Source organism: Nelumbo lutea, chromosome 2 (genome assembly GCF_056320005.1).
Source record: "Nelumbo lutea isolate HS-2025 chromosome 2, American lotus-T2T, whole genome shotgun sequence".
Lineage (NCBI taxonomy): Eukaryota > Viridiplantae > Streptophyta > Magnoliopsida > Proteales > Nelumbonaceae > Nelumbo > Nelumbo lutea.
The window spans coordinates 13,563,876-13,569,023 of record NC_142685.1 but is presented as its reverse complement, the minus strand read 5'-3'; the positions used below and the strand labels follow the sequence as shown (position 1 = coordinate 13,569,023).

Here is a 5,148-nt window from a genome sequence, read left to right as displayed (position 1 = left end):
TAGAGTTTTTTGAATTCTATTTAAATTAATATGGGAGCAAACCACTTCTGATTTATTTTTGTTTTAAATTTTACTTGTTTGATGCCGTAAAATAAAGTAAAATGTGACTTGAATTAGAACAAGTTAAAATCCGAACAAAATTAAACCAAATTTTGCATTCTTTTCGTTTGCACTCCCAAGCATTTATATTAGTGCAAATAAAAATTGCACTACAACCAAAAGCAGCATAAATTCCATCTTGTTGCAAATAACATTTCAAAGCCTTTCGGCATCATAGATTGTTTGGTTTGAAATAAAAGATAGGGAAAAAAAGGGAAAGATAGGAAAACCTGTTTGTATAAGTTTCTTATTTCTGCTTCTTTTTCTATCGTTTTTTTTTAAATCATACGGATAAAATTAGCTTCATTTACTAAAACACCCCCTATAGTTTTATGAATTTATTAAAACCTACTTTATAGTTTATATTTTATTAAAACACCCTCTATAATTTGTAATCAACTTTCTACTAATTGATAGTAAAAAATGACGGTTTTGATCTTAATGTTCATTTGAATAAGTTTAATCAAAACAAAATAAGAATGAAAATACTATTTTTACCCTTAATAAGACATGAGCAAATGTTTTATTTGGTTCTATTTGATCAATTTGTTTTTTATAGAAAGAAGTATTAGGTGTAATTTTGAAATAAACATTCATGAGCCCGTGAACCCATGCACTTGAACATTTTCCATTCAGTTATTATTTTCAAAATCGATTAAGTAAATAGATTGCAAACTGCAGGAGTGTAAAATAAATTTATAAAAGTAGTGGTGTTCTGATAAATGACTCTTAAAAGTATTATAAAATTTGGATTATTGCGCCCGCAAAACTCTGGCGATGAAGAGGGTGGAACCGCGAAAGACGATACTAAAAAAAACTGGTTTTAAGCGCTGAAATCGAGCGTACGCCCCATCAGTATTCAGATTTCAGACCCCCCCTCTCTCTCTCTCTCTCTCGTGGCAGTGGCACCACTGGGCTTACGATAGCACATTCCCTTAGCGACGTCACAAACGGACGTTAAAATACGACCGACTTTATTTTCTTCCCATTCGCGTGCCCTCCTTTTCCGCCACTGTCTTCTCCCTCTAAAACTGAATTTCCCTTTAATCTCTCTCACACTCTCACTGCGCCTTCATTCCACCATTTTTTCTTATAGGTTTTCAACCTGCTAGAGTTTGGGTTTGAGTTTCTATTGTAATTTTCTTTCTTTCTTCTTTGGCAAAACTTTGGTTGGAGATGCGCCGAAGAAGAAGCTTAGCTTTGCATAGTTAGAAACATGTACGTAAGCGGTTCCTTCATTCTTTGTTTCTTATTAGTTTTGGTTCCTTCTCTTTAATGATTGGACTTGGGAAGGATGTTAATTGATTTTTATTGTGTTAATGTGTTTTAGCTTTCTGGAAGAAGATTCCGAGCATCCTTTTTTTGAAGTAATTTGGGGTTTTATGTTGCTTGAATCTGTGTTTTCAGGACTCTTTTTATTTCGATTTTTTCTTTCTAATTTGTCGTGTCACTTGCATATGAGTAGCCATTAGTTATTCACTAGCATTTGTTTTTTTATATATGTATTTTTTCGTATTTGCTGTTCACTTTCTAAATTTCTATGTGGAGATTTGTTTGTCTTGGTGGAATTGGATTGTTTTCAGCTTTTTAATAGTTACCTTTGTTCATACAAGTATATAAGCCGTTTACTTTTCTCCTTTGTCTCCATTGGCTTAAAACTCTAGACTTCTCTTCTACAAGTAGATATTACCAAAGAAGAAGATAATGTAGGTTTCTCCAATCTAAATCCCAAGTATATAAAGCAATTTTTCAAGAATGTACTATTTTCTTACATAACATTTGCTTCCTAATAGCACCATGCTTTACTTACAGCAGTTTCTTCTATTTCCAGCAAAATGTTTTAGAATATCTCAGTCATTCTGAATATTCGCCAAGCTTGGTTCTTTGATTTTTGGCATTATAAAAGCCTTGAACACCTCAAATGTTCATTTGTTCTTAAAGATGTAGCATTCTGTTAAAACTTCTCTTCTTCATCTAAGCCTTGTCTCAACTATATGCGGCAAGGTTGATAAAACTTCTAATTTTGCAAATTACAGCTTGAATATGTCTGTTGATCATCTTAAGTTTCAAGACTTTCGGTTCTATATGACTCTTTTCTTTGTTCTTTTCTTTTTTCATTTATTTTTTTGAATGTGAGAAACCATGAGGAGCCCAATATCCAGGATGGTTGTGTCGGGAGCAAAATACAGTAAAACGTGGTTAATTGTGCTAAGCTTTTTGTTGGTTTATGTTGCACATTGGTTTGATAACAAGTTTCTGCGATGTATATCAGTATCCATTGTCTGCAATGAATATCTAAGAAATGTAGTGTTGACATGATATTTGTTCATTATATTCTTAAATGACTGGAAAATGTGTATCAAATTCTGTTAGGTTGGGAAATCAAATGACATTTTTCTTTTCTTTGAAAATTTTTGTACAACTAGATGATTTAGCTAATAGAAAATAGGCCAAAATTATGGTATTATGAGTACTAGGTTTAATTTCCTTTCACTTCATTTATCCATTTTCAGTGAATTGTTTAACCTATGTAGTGGGATCTTAACAATAATTCATTCTGTTTGATTTTACTTCAATTGGTTTTACTTTTTAATTTAAAGTCATAGTTGGTTCTTATTGGGTAAAATAGCTTCGATCTTCATCATTTTAGTAGTTTGGGAATAATTCATTCCCAAACTAGATGGTTAGTGCATCAATAGCTAACTCAGTAAAATAGCTTGGTTCTTAACAATAATTCATTATGTTTGAAGGTGGACTTTGTCCTTTGATATTGATCCTCTTTTGCACTAATGTAACTGAAATTGCTCCATATCTGTTGTTCTGGATCAGTGGTTAGTACATCAATTTGATCAGATGTGTCAGAAGGAAAGTAGATGGCAAGTTACTTTATTTAATTATTCAGTACTTTATGATGATGTGATGTCTCTATATTCAGTGATTAATTCTCTAAGAAGTTAGGATGTGGCTGAAATTGTGATGCTGGTGTATAAACCGTTTAGTTACTTGTGCTGTCTTCTTTCAACAACCCCTGGCCATGACAGGGGCTGTAAAATAAGTTTTATGGAAACTTTGTTATTAACTCCATGCTGAACTCCTGTAATCTTTTCCTTTGCAACATATACAACCATCAACCAGAATGTTCATCTGGCTAACTTCATTCATGGGATATTCTGCTGTTTCTTTTTTTTTTTTTTGGTGAATAGATATTCTGCTGTTTCAGATTGACCCAAAAAAAAAAAAAACTCTGCTGTTTCAGATGGCTCTGCAACAGTATGTTCCCTTTTTTAACCTCAAGTTGAGCCTAACTCGCTTTGCCTCATGCTTTCAGATACATTATGAAGAATCCGAGTCCAATGCTATGCACAGTGATGTTTGCTCCTGGAAATGAAGGAGAGGCAACGTTGGAGGGCTGAAGAGGATGCTCTGTTACGTGCATATGTCAAACAGTATGGCCCACGGGAATGGAATCTTGTTTCCGAGCGCATGAACACACCCCTTAATAGGGATGCAAAATCTTGCTTAGAAAGGTGGAAAAATTACCTTAAGCCAGGTATCAAGAAGGGATCTCTCACTGAGGAGGAGCAGCGTCTTGTCATTTGTCTTCAGGCCAAGCACGGCAACAAGTGGAAGAAGATTGCTGCTGAGATTCCTGGCCGTACTGCCAAGAGGCTGGGCAAGTGGTGGGAAGTGTTCAAGGAGAAACAGCAGAGGGAGCAAAAGGATAGAGCCAAGGCCTTTGACCCTTTTGAGGAAGGAAAGTACGATCACATTCTTGAGACTTTCGCAGAGAAGCTGGTAAAAGAACGTACTTCTGCATCATTTCTCATGGCCACCTCCAATGGAGGTTTCCTTCACTCTGATCAGTCTGCACCTCCACCAACCTTGCTTCCTCCATGGCTTTCCAGTTCCAATGCAACATCTACAGTGAGGCCACCTTCCCCTTCTGTTACCCTAACTCTGTCACCCTCAACTGTTACACCTGCTCCTGCCATCCCATGGCTGCAACCTGAAAGAGGAGGGGATAGCATTCCCCTTGTCTTGGGAAATTTGCAGCAACATGGAGCAGTTCCTACAGGTGGTGACAATCTGCTGATCTCTGAGCTTGCAGAATGCTGTAGGGAGTTGGAGGAGGGGCACCGTGCTTGGGCAGCACATAAGAAGGAAGCGTCCTGGAGGCTTAAAAGGGTGGAGCTGCAGATGGAGTCTGAAAAAGCATGTCGGAGGAGGGAAAAAATGGAAGAGATAGAATCCAAAGTTAGGGCTCTTAGGGAAGAAGAGAAAGCAACTCTGGAGAAAATAGAAGTAGAATACAGAGAACAGTTGGCAAGCCTGAGGAGGGATGCTGAAGCGAAGGAGCAGAAGTTGGTTGAACAAAGGGCTGCAAAACACATGAGGCTTACCAAATTTCTTGAGCAGATCACCTGTTGGCCCAGGGCTACTGAACCTAATGGCCGTTGAGTAGGACAATGACTATCATCTATGACTGGAGAGACAATGACGGGTGTGTCTGTTACTTGCATCCCTTGGGCTTTTATTTCATTTCTATACTTAATTTCCCAACTTGCTCTTTATGTTGGATCACTGGTTTATCTTGTGTGCATTCTTGCCTCAGCTGTTATGGGTTTGTTGCTTCAAGGGGGGAGCGCTTGGAATTTGCATTATAACGCATTTGCCTATGTAATTATGTTATGATGTCTCTGTGACCCGTTACTGATCTCATGAGATGATTGTGCAGCAGTGGCTTGTCCCGTTTTATTAAATGTTTCAGTCTGATCATGAACATGATTTAGTTGCGGTGGTTCAGATGCTCATGTTTTATCACATAATAATTTCGTGCTTCCATTTCTTAATTCAGATTTTTTTTTTTATAATGGTCAAGAAACAAATCATTAAGGGGGTATTCTACGACGTTAAAGTTTTTGTTTTTATTTTTTTTTAAATTGCCACTTCAGCAAAAAACAAGAACATGTTCTTTAACCATGTTTTTGTTTTGAGAAGCAAAATCAAATCGGTTTGTTTCAAAAAACAATTCATGTTTTTAAACAAACA

The 5,148-nt window shown here is 36.5% G+C and overlaps 1 pseudogene across 1 annotated transcript; it reads left to right on the top strand.

Moving 5' to 3' along the window:
• Positions 1 to 872: 872 nt before the first annotated feature.
• LOC148868675 (transcription factor AS1 pseudogene) lies at positions 873 to 4,902 on the top strand (annotated as a pseudogene). Its single transcript, XR_016106713.1, has 2 exons — positions 873 to 1,317; positions 3,428 to 4,902. The product of XR_016106713.1 is annotated as a transcription factor AS1 pseudogene (transcript).
• Positions 4,903 to 5,148: the final 246 nt, after the last annotated feature.